The 15,988-nt window shown below is 40.0% G+C and overlaps 1 non-coding gene across 1 annotated transcript; it reads right to left on the reverse strand.

Annotated features, from left to right (window-relative positions):
- Positions 1-6,024: 6,024 nt before the first annotated feature.
- On the reverse strand, positions 6,025-6,131 carry LOC141636117 (small nucleolar RNA R71). Its single transcript, XR_012540751.1, has one exon. It is a non-coding gene; the product is annotated as a small nucleolar RNA R71 (small nucleolar RNA).
- Between the last annotated feature and the right edge of the window lie 9,857 nt (positions 6,132-15,988).

Consider the following 15,988-nt stretch of genomic DNA (forward strand, 5'->3'; position numbering starts at 1 on the left):
CAACCTAATACATATGCTTAGCTTCTACCAACTAGTATGCCAAATAATCTAAATGCAATCCTATAATCACATTGTTCATACCGCATCAATCAAAATAAAGCCACATAGTCATCAACATAAAGAGGAAAAGGAGATTGGAAAGATCATACCATGCGGTCTTCAATATCCTTATGTCTCGGATGTGGCGTAGTCGATCATTGTGAAAAAGGATAGAAAAACACAATATATACAAACACAATGTATATACAAGACTACACTATAAAGGAAATAAACATGTTTTTGGGTTTTTCAAATTTTCAAATTTTTATGGTTTTTATGTTTATGAAACAAAAAGACATGTTTTTGTATTTTTCAAAATTTTTCAATTTTTAACATTTTTGTTTTAAGAGTCATGTTAGAATTTCCCATCCCCACATTAGTATGGGCATTGTCCTCAATGGCCAATACGATAGGAAATTATGCAAGCTATATGAAAATGCATGATTTCTACACTAAATGCAAACTATATGTCATATAAATAAGTGATGCAAACTACACTAGATTATATGATGCATGAATTTGGTTGGTTGGAGTGCATAATTTGAATTAACACCCAATGCTTATGCTTGAACTTCCCCAAACCAAATGAGACACTATTGCTAGTGTAAAAATTTGGGGGAGTTCATGCACAAGAATGCTATGCATGAAACTAAATTTATCATTTTGGATTTTTCATGGTGGGAACAATAAAATACACCTCAATGGGACCGAGGTGGGAGTCCTCTAGGTGGTGCTAGGACTTAAACACATGATCAAGATAAAAAATTAAAAACAAGAGAAATGAACAAAGCTAAAGGAGGTGTATGAAACTCACAGTGGATTGTGGCATCCTCCAAAAAGCTTGCTAATCCTCAATTGTCACTCATAGCGACATCGCTTCCATCGTCATCATCATCACCAACTTCCTCACTAGTATCATCATCATCTACCTCCATAGTCCCGGAGGCTTCACCATCATCACTTGAGCTTTGATCCTCTTCTCCCTCATTTTTCTCTTCTTCTTCATCTTCTTCACCCTCAACAACAATCTCCTCACCACTCATGCTAGCATCCCAAGGAGCATTAGGAAAGAACACTTCCCTATCCGCCCAACTAGACAAAGGACATGATGGGTCAAGAAGTTCTTGCCTAGCTAGGTGTAAGAGGGGCGGATATTGAGCTCTATATGCATTGACTCGGTCTTCATAAGCTTGCTTATGCATGTGTTGCATTAATTGAGTCAAGTAATCGTTACCTACCGCAACACCTTTGGGTCGGAATTCTTGGTAGGTGAACGGGTATGGTGTATTCACAATGGAGGAGGAGGGCTAGGCAATGGTTTCCCTATGTTGGTTCAAGATCATCTCGGCTTCACCGGAGAGTGGAAGAAGATAGTTTGTGCTTCGGACATTGAGTCGGCAAATCTTGTTTGGTAGAATGAAGGACTTGGCATCTTTTGTAAGCCACTCAAATTTGTTGTCAAGGTTGTCATTCTTGACCCAATGGAATTTGTGAACCATAGTGGCTAGATCAATGAGGTGGCCTCCCTTAACCGGCTTGTAAGTCCCATCTTTGTTGAAATCCCGGTTGAAGTTCTTTGCCAACCATGTTACCAATCCCCTATTTACTATAAAGGCCGCACCTTCTTTCCCATGGTCGATTGTAAGCCACCTTTCGATTAAGAGTTGAAGAATATTGTATTTCTTGGTGAACTTCTTATCGACATTCAAGGTTAACTCAAGATAGATGAAATCAAGTTCGGTGAAATGATTAGTCCCCTTCCTAGCAATAAGAGTATTTCCCACAACCTTGTGCCACACCCTTATGCCCGGATGGTGAACATAAAGGGCACGACCCTCATGGAATGATTCCTATTTTTTTCCGGTGATAGCTTTCCACAAAGGGGCGGGATTATATTTTGAAGGTTTCTTCTCATAAGTCGAGTCATTATCAACACCGAATACCTTGCCAAACTCATTAAAGGACATCTTTCTATCCACATTCTCAAGGCGGAATTCAATATTCTTTTGAGTCTCCCCCTTTGTGACTTTCAATGAACTTAGAAATTCTAAGATGAGGGAGGGGTAGGTCAATTCTTGCATATCAAATAATGTAAGCAACCTCATGGACTCAAAGAAGTTCTTAGTTCTTTCAAGGACACCCAATTTGGTCAAAGCATCTTGGCAAATAAACTTGGTGGGCAAAATCGATTTCTTAGCAAGAGACATAAAATTTTTCCTATGGGAGTCGGATGTGAAAATTACCTCCGGATATTCTTATAGTTGCTCAATAACCGGAATAGGAGTAGTGGCTTCCACCAAAGGAGTGGGAGTTTCTTGAATTTCCACTCTTGCTTGTTGCACTACCAAAGCTTTGGAAGCTTGAAGAGCTTGTTGCCTCTTTGAAAGATTTGATTTTGGGGGTTCCTTGTTTCCACCTTTAGTCCTAGCCATTGTTCTTCTCCTTATTGAGAATGTATCAACAACCAATGATTTGCTTGAATTCTTCTAGTATCCTCAAGCTTCAATGAATCCCAAATCAATTTAGGATTTTCAAAATTTTCCTTATAACCCTAGAAAATCGATTCAACTTTGAGGATTTTGATGTTTGGATTGCTTTTTGTTGATAAAGGAGTAATTTGATTGTGTTTTGAGGGAGTTTGGGTTTGATTTTGGTTAATTTGGTTGAGGAAATTGAGTTTTATGGATGGAGGGATTGAGGGTTTTGAATGTGTGTTTGTGTTTTGAAAGAATGAAATGAAATGGGAAAGGAGGATTTAAATCCCATGTTTTTGTATATTAGCAGTAGGAGACGAGCGGATTAGGCACGGAACGCTCGGATTGTAGTTTAGTCAGCATTAGAAAATGAAACCCGTGTTGAGACGAGCGTCTTCTGAAGGAGACGAGCGGATTCTTTCTTGAGATGAACGGATTGATCTGGGGACGCTTGTATTCATGGTCAGAGTGAAATCCCAAATTTTGATGTAACCAGGACAAGCGGATTCTCACTGAGACGAGCGGATTCTTGAGGAGACGCTCGAATTCATACCCAGTATAAAAATTTCCTTTCCAGCTCTGCCAAGACGAGCGTCTTACTGTCAGGACGCTCGTATTTCATCCAAGATGAGCGGATTCCCATGGGGACGCTCGGATCATTCATGTACCTCACGGGTTCAGTTCCACTTGAGGATATTTTCATATCCTTAGTCATTTCTTCTTCATTCCTTTGGTCTTCATTGTGGGTGCACTACGAAGGCTCGGATAGCCTAGGCAATTGTTATCCCCACACTTGTCCAAACACTACACATCAAGAAACATTAAAATACATCCCTCACTTTCTCTCAAAATGATAATCTTGATCAAAATGTACAAATGTAAACCCAAAATTGACAAAAAATGAAATACAAGACTAAAATGCAAGTTAAAGGGTTAGAATATTTATAAATGGTGGTTTAGGGAGGAATCCACCAAACTCTCACTCTTGAGATGAGATGTCAAGAGGGCATAGCCAAGGTGTTGTTAATGTTGCTCAACACCTTGAAGAAGTAGTCAAAGGCTTGTTCATTGTCATTATAAAGATCCTCAATAGACCTTTGCACATTGTGTTCTTCATGGTGGTGACTTGAGTCAAGATGATCACCAAAGCCTTAGTCTATAGCATTGCCAATGTAGGGATTGACTAACCCATCGAATTCGTCATCCCATAGACCACATACTTCACTAGCTTGCTTCTCTATAGTATCATGAGTTGATGGAAACAACTCCTCTTTCTTGTTATCATGTCCAATGAAGCCTTCTTCTTCTCTTATCATGATTAGTTATGAGCTATTCAAGCTCTCTGATGCGTTTCTTTATATGATGTTTTACATCCTGTTTTACACGCATTTCAGAGCTCATTTTAGTAGTTTATGCTACTATTCTCCCTATTTCCGTCTACTTTCGTGTTTTTGTACATTATTGAAGAAATGTGAAGAATTCAACGGAAATTGAGCTAAATACGTCCCCGAGTATCCTGCATTGCATTTGACGTGAAGAATTCACTTAAGGAACGAGCTTGGTGCGCGTTTTAAGGCCCAAAAGACAAATCCACGAGATTATAGAAGCCAACTATCAGCTACTTCGGTCGATCGACCACTGCCTTCAGTCGATCGACCAACCTGCGGGTTCCAGTAGCTACTGTTCAGCTCAGGGCAGTCGATCGACCGCCATGCTTGGTCGATCGACCAAGACGCTAATCAGACGTGAATAAGAAGATCGAGGAAAAGCAAGCCCATTGTGTTTAGGTTTTGATAATAAGTATTACGTATATTTTCTATATAACGTAACCTAGAACATTCAGAAAAGGAGGAAGTTCTTATTCAGTTTTCAATTCCGTTTAGTTTGAGTTTATTAATTAGGGTTCGAGGATTACTTCGGTATTGAATACAATTCACTGTTGCATTCGGCTTTGTTCTTTTTCTTCGCAATTCACACGGTATTCTCTGGTTTTATTCAGTTATTTTGCATTCATTCGTAGTTGTAGAATTGCTAGATCAGTTTCCCCAAAGCCGAATTGCCGTCTTATGTTAATTGTTTATTTTACCGCATTAATCATGAATTTTGAAGTTTATTTAGCCAATTTTATTGTTGCCATTAATTTCAGTATGAGTAGCTAAATTGCTTGTGCTAGGATGTAGGGGAACTGTAGGATTAGGCGGCGTAGATTTAACATGGACTGAAATCGCGTGTCAGTCGATCGACCGCCATACCTGGTTGATCGACTGGCCACGTGAGGTTTTACCTTCGTTTTAATTGTTTTAATTCTTTATTCGACGAATCGAGTGCACACGACTAGTTCAATGTTTAGGATGTGACTGACCCATTAGATCGATAGATAGGGACAGTTGTTAGATCACCAATTAAAATGACTAAACTATGCTGAGATCGAAAGATAGGTAAAGTTTAGATTATTAGTCACTTTTCAGGACGAGAGTCAGTATTAGTGATATTAGGGACTTATAGCGAGATCGAAAGATGCTATCTGTAAAGAGTGGACCGAGAGGACCTCTTGTTTTCCCGCCTCATGTGTTTGATTTAGACCGACTTAGTTTGCTGCCGCCGAAACTATAGTGAACCGACCATCCTAGTACCCTTCTTTATATTTGATTTAATATATTTCTTTAGTTTAATTTTTATTGTTATTAGCTATAGACCAAATCAAACCAACCCTCACTCTTGTTACCTTAGACTAAATTTAGACAACTTTTAATTACATTCGCCTCCTTGTGGTTCGACCCTGTTACCACTAGCCTAGGTTAGTTTTAATAGGAATTATAAATATTATTTTTGGTGCTCACAACGACGGGTATCAAATTTTGGCGCCGTTGCCGGGGAGGCAATTGTTCTAATTTTTAGTTGTTTTATTTTAGTCTGTTTCTTAGTTTAAGGGACATCCGTTCCTTAAACTTTTCTTATATTCTTTTTGTAGTTTCTTCTTATGCGCAGGTCACAGGGTGGTGAATTAGTACCTTTCAATCCTGAGATTGAGAAGACCTTACGTGAGTTGAGACGATCATCTAGGATATTGCCGACAGAGGAAGAGCTGAGTACTCTGTCTAGTTACTACGAGAACGAATTGTTCGAAGAAGACCCACCTACATCTCCTGCTTCTACCTCTTCAGCTGAGACGGTCACATCTCCGGAAATTCCAGTCATGGCTGAAGAAGCAACTATAGCAAGTCATTCGAAGCCTTCCTATATCAACTTAGTTGAGAGGAACCAGTTCGGGGGTGCTGCAAATGAAGATGCAGCCAAGCATATGGAGATATTTATCGATTATTGCTGCTCTATACCCCCACCAACCGGTGTGACCCAGGACCAGATAAAGGAGACCATGTTTATATTCTCACTCTGTGATGCTGCAAGGGAGTGGTACAGAGATCTGGATCGAGCCGCTCATGGGATCACCGACTGGAATTCTTTGGCCTTGGCATTCTACAAGAAATACTTCTCTGCCTCGAAGACGAATGCCATTAGAGCTCAGATCACGAGCTTTAAACAGGGACTTGATGAGAACTTTCATGAAGCATGGGTCCGTTTCAAGAAGCTGGTGCAAACGATTCCGCACCATGGGTTCGAAAAATGGAGTCTTTGCAATCAGTTCTATAATGGGCTGTATGACGATCAGAGGGCTATTTTGGATGCTGCAGCCAATGGCCGATTTGCTGAGAATATGGGAGAGACTAAGGGGTGGAAGATCATTGATGACTTAGCCACCCATAAAGCTGAATATGGGAATTCGAGAGGCAATCGAGGAGGAGTACTGAATCCCCTTCGTAGCATTAGAGGCTCTCACGGCGAGGTTTGACAAATACGAGTTGGGAGGAGCTTCAAAAGGAGGGATGTATCATGTGAATGTCTTTGTTTCGGATGGTCCTTTCGTCTCGTAGAAGATGTGGAGCTGAGGGACATGTCTCAGAAAATTGTCCTAGTCCCTTCGAGTCTTGTGCTGCCTTTCAACATTACAGGCAGACAAACACGTATTATGAGCCGAATGTCCATCCCAACTTGAGGTGGAGTAGCCAGAATGTCCTGAATCCGACTCAACCTCCGCAGCAGCAGCAAGCTTATGTGTCCCCTCACAAGCAACAACCATATCAAAAACCTCCCTATGTGCCGCAACAACAACAATCTCAAAATTCTGACTTTGCTGAGTTGAAGAATATGTTGCAAAAGGAGTCCCAAGCTAGAGAGGCCGGAATGAAACTACTAGAGAGCAAAATTGCTCAATTGGCTAGCAAGAGTACAACTCGAGCTCCGGGACACTTACCGACTCAAACTGACTAGAAAGAGACCCTAAATGCCATTACTTTGAGGAGTGGGTCTACCCTGGAGGGGCCTGCCATGGTCGAGGACGCTGATGAAAAAGATGGGGCGAAACCGAATCGAATAAAGTCAGAACAAGTAATAGCAAGAAAAAGGCGTCTACCAGGTATATCGATCGATCGATCGATACACCCGATCGATCGATCAAGTGTGAGTTACAGAGCTTAAGTATCTGTCGAATCCTGGTCGATCGATCGAGCAACATGGTCGATCGACCGAGGGCGCTGCTGATATTGAACAATTTCGTCCTCCAATGCCTAATAATCTGAGGGATCACTTGTTTCGGGGTACGACAACTCCGAAAGTATTAGGGCAAAACCCGAGTGCTGATGGGTCAGTCCCGGTTCCGATGTACGACCCAATGTTGATCAATGGTTCATATTTGAGACGGTCTGAAGAGGGGTCAAGCTTCAATAAGGAGAAGGTTGTGGACTTCCAGCCTAAGTCCACGGATGCCGGCATGCGAGATTTAGAGGAGAGGGCTAAGTTACTTCTTACAGCCCCCTACCCGGAGAGATTGGTGCCGACGAAGGAACAGGTATCTTTCAATAAATTTGAAAATGTTGTTCGTAGTTTAAACGTACAAGTACCTTTCCTTGAATTAGTGAATCAAGTGCCCGCTTACATGAAGTTTATGAAGCAATTACTGTCTAAAAAGAGGTCACTTGAAACTGTGCATACTGTCGCACTCACTCAAGAGTCATGTTCTTATTTGACTCACACTGTACCCCATAAGCTAGAGGACCCAGGTAACTTTTCCATTCCTTGTAATATAGGTACCTTCTCTATTGAGAAGGCATTATGTGACCTAGGAGCTAGTATTAGCGTCTTGCCCTTGAGTCTTGCTAGAAAGTTAAAATTGAATAGGTTTTAGCGATTCGAGCATGACTGTTCGGATATGGCCGATCGCTCTCCGCATGGTCCAAATTATAGGAGTCTTGGAGGACATCCATGTGCAAATAGGGAAGTTTTTCTTCCCCGTAGACTTTGTGGTCCTAGATGTGCCTGAGGATGCCCACATACCTATCATCCTAGGTAGGCCATTTCGCACACACTTGTGCTTATTGATGTTGGTTCAGGTACTTTGACCTTTAAGGTAGGCAAGCATTCCATTGTCTTTGCCCATACAGCTAGGAAGAAGGACCCCATGTGGCCTGTCACTTGTAATACGGTTTCTGAAAAGAAATCCTATTTTGTGCTTCCTGGTATGCCTGTCTCTATTCCTATTCTTGTTGTAACACCTCCGCCCTGCATCGGCGTAAAAAAGGAGGAAGAATATGCTGTTTTAGATATTGCAGGAGCTGGTTTGGGGAAGGGCGAGGTGCCTGTTACTCCAGCTGTGAAGGAGTAAGTCGTTTCAAGAGGCGGTCTTGGATGCCTGAGCTATGGCACTGATGAGGAGCTTGAAGATGAGCAAGCTAGAGTGAGAAAGTCCGACTTGGACTTTGATGAGCCGGAAGAGGTCATTGATTGGGGAGATGATGAAGCTGTTGATCCGTCAAGATCTACGGATGCTGAACTTGAGAAAGGTGCAGCTGAGAAGATGAGCATCGTTGAGGCTACCTCTTGTAGCCAGAAGCCGACGAAGTGGGCCATACCGTGGCCATTCTTGATCAACTACTAGTTGATCACGCGCTTTATCAAAAACTTCATTTTATTGCTTTTAAACTATTTTATATCTTTTGTGTGCGCGAGACTTCGCATTTAATTATTTTGTTTAGGATTTTTAAGTACTTTAGACTTTACTTTGGGTTTTGCGCAATTTTGGGCGCGTATTATTGTGCACTTGCAGGTTTTTAGACCTCATTAGCTCAAGTTATTGAGCAAATACGAAGAAATCGGGTTACAAGAAGATTTTTTGGCGATCGATCGACCAGTATAGTCGATCGATCGGCGCACACAGCTGATTCAGAGCTTCGTTCTGTTCACTCTGGTCGATCGACTGGGCTAGGTGGTCGATCGACCGCCCTGGACTGCTGTACCTATTCACGACCTCTCCCCTGCTGTATTTGGTCGATTTGTGGAATTGAGGGAGTTTTCTACTCCACTTTACCTTCTGTCATATTATTTATTTCTTCTATTTTCTCAATTGTGCACATAATACCACTTCAAAATTGTTTTCTCGGACTTATGCGTGGTCCTTTTGTCTTTTCAGGTACTTTTTGGTAGCACTGCTAGCCACTGAAACCTCCTAGCTCACGCTCATTTGGGGAGGTTTCCTTTTGCTGCGCTTAAAGTCTTGTGAGTTCCCAAGTTTTACTTCTTGTCGTATTTATTTATTTTCTCGCAAATTCTCGTTTCACTTTTCTTCATTACATGATTTTGCACAATGGGGACATTGTGCGATTTGGTTTGAAGAAGGGTTTTGCGTCGCATATCATTTGCTTGCATTCACGTTTACATTTCAGTTTGCATTGTTTATTTAATTTCTCTTATATATAAAGAAAATTCCAAAAAAAATTGAAAACTTTCATCAAAATTCAAAATTTGCATGTTTATTTTAGCATTTAGTCTAGTCGGAACGGTAGTATTTCAATGATGACATTGCAATTTCACCTATTTATGCCTAAGCCTTGCTAATTGACATGTTATTAGTAGAATCGTATAAGTGCATATCTACGAGTTTTCGTTAATTATTTGCTGAACTTGAGACTTGACTTAGAATTTTGGCAAGATACATCATATTTTCTAAGGTTTAGAGCTTATAACTGGTGACATCTATGACCAGTTTATCTAGGATGTGAGTAGTACTCCTTATGAGACATGTTACATAAATGTGCATAAATATGAACTTGATCTGCTTAATACCTGTATGCATTCGGTTTGTGGTTTGTTGACACATGTGGTAGAGGTTTCCCTTTATTCGTTTTGCCCAATAATCTTCACACTGCCAAAACAGCCTTTTTGTCCCATTACTACATCCTACATTTAGCCTGCCCTTGTCAAGCTAGTAGTCTATGTTCTTGGGATTGTTACTCGGTTTTTGCTAGCATTTGCTCTTATTGAGATTTTGTTGGATAAAAAGAATGAAGGAGGAAAGAAGTTCAAAGAAAAGGAAAAAGAAAGAAAGAAAAAATTATTCGAAAAAGAGAAAAAAGAGTTCTGTACTGTTAACCCAGTCGATCGACCACTACATCAAGTCGATCGACTGGGTTCCGAAGGAATCAATTCGCATAATTCAAAATCCTTATCTTATGGCTATTTTTGCTCCCATGTTGCATTAGTATCTTATGGGGAGTTGGTTGATTACTGTTATGATGGAGATTATGAGTTTTGTGCTTGCTATAGCACCTTATCGATTGAATTTTGAGCAAGAAGAAGGATGTTGTCATATGGTTCCGTTTTGGTACTAGCTTGATCACCTGTACCTCCACTTTCCTGTAAATGTTTTGCCTCTTCTTACCCATACCTCACATTATCCATATTTACCTCGGCATGTGTCATGGTCATTTGTTGGTTGGAATGCATATGTACGGTCATAGAGATTACTTTCATATTAGATTGCAGGCATGTTCTTATAAGTCGTAGTTAGGTGAGAGTCTCTAAAAAATGAATTCTTTCTATCCTCTTATATATTCACCTGTGCTTATGAGTGATTTGAGCGACCCGTGAGAGTCCATCTTGATAAGTCTCTACAGTTAACGGTTCAGCAGTTCTTAACGACTTTATAACTCGTTTGCATGATACACATTGCTAATTGATTGTTGGTTATTGCATTAAATTGGTTTAGGCTTGACAATTTGCATTTCGCTCTGAGATTGAACTCGTTCCATTAGGTAATTAGATCGAGTCTAGTTCTTGCTTGGGGACAAGCAAGGGTTTGGTTTGGGGAAGTTTAATGCGTGTCTTTTATATGATGTTTTACATCCTGTTTTACACGCATTTCAGAGCTCATTTTAGTAGTTTATGCTACTATTCTCCCTATTTCCGTCTACTTTCGTGTTTTTGTACATTATTACAGAAATGTGAAGAATTCAACAGGAAATTGAGCTAAATCCGTCCCCGAGTACCCTGCATTGCATTTGACGTGAAGAATTCACTTAAGGAACGAGCTTGGTGCGTGTTTCAAGGCCCAAAAGACAAATCCACGAGATTATAGAAGCAAACTATCAGCTACTTCAGTCGATCGACCACTGCCTTCAGTCGATCGACCAAACTGCGGGTTCCAGTAGCTACTGTTCAGCTCAGGGTAGTCAATCGACCGCCATGCTTGGTCGATCGACCCAGACGCTAATCAGACGTGAATAAGAAGATCGAGGAAAAGCAACCCCATTATGTTTAGGTTTTGATAATAAGTATTACGTATATTTTCTATATAATGTAACCTAGAACATTCAGAAAAGGAGGAAGTTCTTATTCAGTTTTCAATTCCGTTTAGTTTGAGTTTATTAATTAGGGTTCGAGGATTACTTCGGTATTGAATACAATTCACTGTTGCATTCGGCTTTGTTCTTTTCCTTCGCAATTCACACGGTATTCTCTGGTTTTATTCAGTTATTTTGCATTCATTCGTAGTTGTAGAATTGCTAGATCAGTTTCCCCAAAGCCGAATTGCCGTCTTATGTTAATTGTTTATTTTACCGCATTAATCATGAATTCTGTAGTTTATTTAGCCAATTTTATTGTTGCCTTTAATTTCAGTATGAGTAGCTAAATTGCTTGTGCTAGGATGTAGGGGAACTGTAGGATTAGGCGGCGTAGAATAAACATGGAATGAAATCGCGTGTCAGTGGATCGACCGCCATACCTGGTCGATGGACTGGCCACGTGAGGTTTTACCTTCGTTTTAATTGTTTTAATTCTTTATTCGACGAATCGAGTGCACACGACTAGTTGAATGTTTAGGATGTGACTGACCCATTAGATCGAGAGATAGGGACAGTTGTTAGATCACCAATTAAAATGACTAAACTATGCTGAGATCGAAAGATAGGTAAAGTTTAGATTATTAGTCACTTTTCAGGACGAGAGTCAGTATTAGTGATATTAGGGACTTATAGCGAGATCGAAAGATGCTATCTGTAAAGAGTGGACCGAGAGGACCTCTTGTTTTCGCGCCTCATGTGTTTGATTTAGACCGACTTAGTTTACTATCACCGAAACTATAGTGAACCGACCATCCTAGTACCCTTCTTTATATTTGATTTAATATATTTCTTTAGTTTAATTTATATTGTTATTAGCTATAGACCAAATCAAACCAACCCCCACTCTTGTTACCTTAGACTAAATTTAGACAACTTTTAATTACATTCGCCTCCTTGTGGTTCGACCCTGTTACCACTAGCCTAGGTTAGTTTTAATAGGAATTATAAATATTATTTTTGGTGCTCACAACGACGGGTATCACTCTCATTGTTGCAATTTTCTTGCTCCTTGGACGGAGCATCTTGAAGATTATCCTCTTTCCTCTTCCATATGGGTGGTGATTCTTTACCCATAGCTTGTTCTTCGCATTGAGATGCCAACTTCTTCCTATCACTTTCTCGGCTATAGTGATCAATCATAAAACATGGCTCATGTAAGCGGGGAGCTCTCATTGTCTTGTCAAGGTTAAAATTGAATGTTTCATCTCCCACTTCAAGTGTGATCTCTCTATGTTTTACATTAATCACCGCTCCCGCGGTATGTAAGAAGGGTCTTCCTAAAATGATAGGAATGTTGGAATCTTCCTCCATGTCAACAATAACAAAGTCCACCGGGATGAAGAACTTGCCAATTCTTACGGGCACATCCTCTCATACCCCTAAAGGTGTCATCGTTGATCGATCCGCCAATTGAAGCATGATATTGGCGCACTTGAGTTCTCCCATTCCTAGCCTTTTGCACACCGAGTTTGGCATGACAGTTACACTTGCTCCAAGGTTACATAAAGCTTTGTTGATTGTAGTGTCGCCAATGGTGCATGGAATAGAGAAACTGTGGAATTTATCTGTATGCATCCCTTTAACTTAAAGGATTATAACGAATTTATAAGACGATTAAAAGTCATAAAATGAATTACATAAACAAAAGGTAGAGAATTAGAAATAACCTTCGGTCCTAGCTAATTCGGCCTATGAACAATATCGCAATTATATTCTCCTATCAGTTGCACCCAAGACGATATGAGATATGCCCTTGCTTCTTGCTAGAATCGATCCCTCAAATTTTCTGTAAAACTTTTAGATTATTTTGTGTTTTTCTGATGAGAGGCAAGAATGAGTTAGAAAATTAGGTTAGAAAAATAAACTCCCCTCTCCCTTATAACCGTGTATTAGGGAGAATTAGGGTGTTTTTTTTTCTTTTAATTTTCGGCCCAAATACCGAAGCAGATATATCAGTCGACCGACTAACACACCCGGTCGATCGATCATGTAGATAATGCATTATTTATAAATTGTCATTTATATCATTCCTTATTAATGAGTCTACACACAACAGCTTGCGGTTGATTTATTAATTCGGGTCAATAATAATTATTATGACAATATCGTATAATTATCATTTGCTGATTAAATATAACCGATTACATTTAATTACGAATTAACATATTAATTCGTCCAAGCTAACATTATATACATTAATTAAATATAACTTATTATATTCAATTTACGAATTGTCAGTTAATTTGTCTCAACTAATTATTATTTAATCGGCATTAAATAATTGTCTCATAAACACATTGACTAACTGTTTAATCATATAAGGCATCAATGTGATTACATTTTCATAACCACATCTCTCAAACACATCCTTTAGGTGTGACCTTTAGGGACCAGTTGATCACCGCCATCTGTATGATAATAACGTCAAACTTTCTAGCATGCCAACGGTTATTAGGTAATCGTTAATCAACTGATAAAATACGCAGTATACCCTTGTGAACCTATAAGAGATTTATAAATGTTATCACACTAATTTGTGGAGGACACAAGCTACAACAAACTCCCACTTGTCCTCACAAGTGTATGTGCGATAACCGATTCTCATATCCTAAAATTTCTCCCACTCAATGTAAAACAATTTGCAAAATCCGTATTCACAAAGGTCGTATTTTACAAGCGATCTGTATCAAGGGTGGTTTCCCCGACTAGAGAGTAACTTAACTGATAAACGAATCATCATTCGAGCATGGCCATGCATTTCAGTTACAACTCCTCGAGTGGCCCTGAGAAATAACTATACCTGATAAAGGTTGGATATTATCCTCAACTCGAATCCTGCAGATGTAAGCACAGTATGAAATGACCCAGAAAAAATCTACTTAGCCTCCAGTTATGGCAGACCGTGAGAAAGAAACCAAAGTCACCCAAAAACTGCCTTAATCTCAAGAGACAGTCGATAGTCAAAAGAATCGACTCTAGGAACACAATGGATGTCCTATCCACGACCTGGCACCGAATGTTTTTAAACATTTAGGACTCCATTACGTTGTCACAAAAATTTGTCCTACGAGGTATCGTTATAATCTCGCATTTGTGATCGATCAGTCAACAGTTTGACTTATGGCTCGTTGAACCCACCATCAATCGACTGCACAATATAATAGCCATAGTTATCAGCTCATTAAGGCGATTACAGACCAAACAAAATATAATGTAATTCAGTTCACTTTGTGGTGTTCAATGTTGTCAGTACAATCCACATGAAAAATAAAATATTATAATAAAACGATGAAGTTATAAATAGTATAAGAAAAACACAATGTATCAAATTCATAATCAACTACTATAACTCAGGAACACGTTTAATTCCCATGGAAATAACGTGCCTTTCATGCTTATCAAAATTCAACGGTTTAGTGAGATGGTCCGCGATGTTATCATCCGAAGCTATCTTGTCAATCACTATCTCTTCTTGCTCCACGTAATCACGGATCAGGTGAGCTTTCCGATGTACATGTCTAGATTTGTTGCTAGACTTTGGCTCCTTAGCCTGGAAGATGGCACCTCTATTATCACAATAGATGGTGATCGGGTCATTCGAACTAGGAACTATCGTAAGTCCTTGTAAGAATTGACGCATCCATATCGCTTCCTTAGCTGCTTCCGAAGCGGCATAGTACTCGGATTCAGTTATAGAATCTGCTACAACACTCTGTTTGGAACTCTTCCAGCTGACCGCATCACCATTAAGAGTGAAGACGAACCCGGACTGAGATTTTGAATCATATCGATTCGTTTGGAAGCTAGCATCTGCGTAACCGATTGCGTATAGCTTAGTATCGCCCCCAAAAGTCAATACCCTATCCTTAGTCCTCCGTAGGTACTTGAGGATATTTTTAACAGCTATCCAGTGTGTTTCACCTGGATTCTTTTGGTACCGACTCGTCATACTCAATGCATATGCCACGTCTGGACGTGTGCATATCATGGCATACATGATTGATCCTATTGCAGATGCATAAGGAACACGACTCATGCACTCAATCCCTTCAAAGGCGTCGTGGGTGACCGAGACTTGCTCAATCAATCCCGACGTCATTGGAAGGTTCCCCTTCTTGGAGTTGGTCATGCTGAACTTCTCAAGAATCTTATCCAAATAAGACTCCTGACTAAGTGATAACGTCCGTCGTGATCTATCTCGGTAGATACGGATTCCCAAAATGCGTTGTACCTCACCCAGATCTTTCATCTGGAAATGGTTCTTCAACCATTCTTTAACCGAAGATAGGAGAGGAATGTCATTCCCAATCAAGAGTATGTCATCGACATACAATATCAAGAATACAATATTGCTCCCACTCGTCTTGATATAAAAGCATGGTTCCTCGACCGATCGAGTGAAACCATACTCTTTTATCACCTGGTCGAAACGATGATTCCAACTCCGAGAAGCTTTCTTAAGTCCATAAATGGAACGCTTAAGTTTGCATACTTTCTTAGGATGTTCAGGATCTATGAAACCTTCGGGTTGCACCATGTACAACTCTTCCTCCAAATAACCGTTTAAGAAGGCAGTTTTCACATCCATTTGGCAAATTTCATAGTCATGAAAAGCGGCAATCGCTAAGATTATCCGAATGGAACGTAGCATGATTACAGGTGCAAAAATTTCATCATAATGCAATCCGTGCACTTGAGTGAAACCTTTGGCCACTAGTCGCCCCTTATAGGTATCTGGTT

The sequence above is a fragment of the Silene latifolia genome, chromosome Y (genome assembly GCF_048544455.1).
Source record: "Silene latifolia isolate original U9 population chromosome Y, ASM4854445v1, whole genome shotgun sequence".
Taxonomy (NCBI): Eukaryota; Viridiplantae; Streptophyta; class Magnoliopsida; order Caryophyllales; family Caryophyllaceae; genus Silene; species Silene latifolia.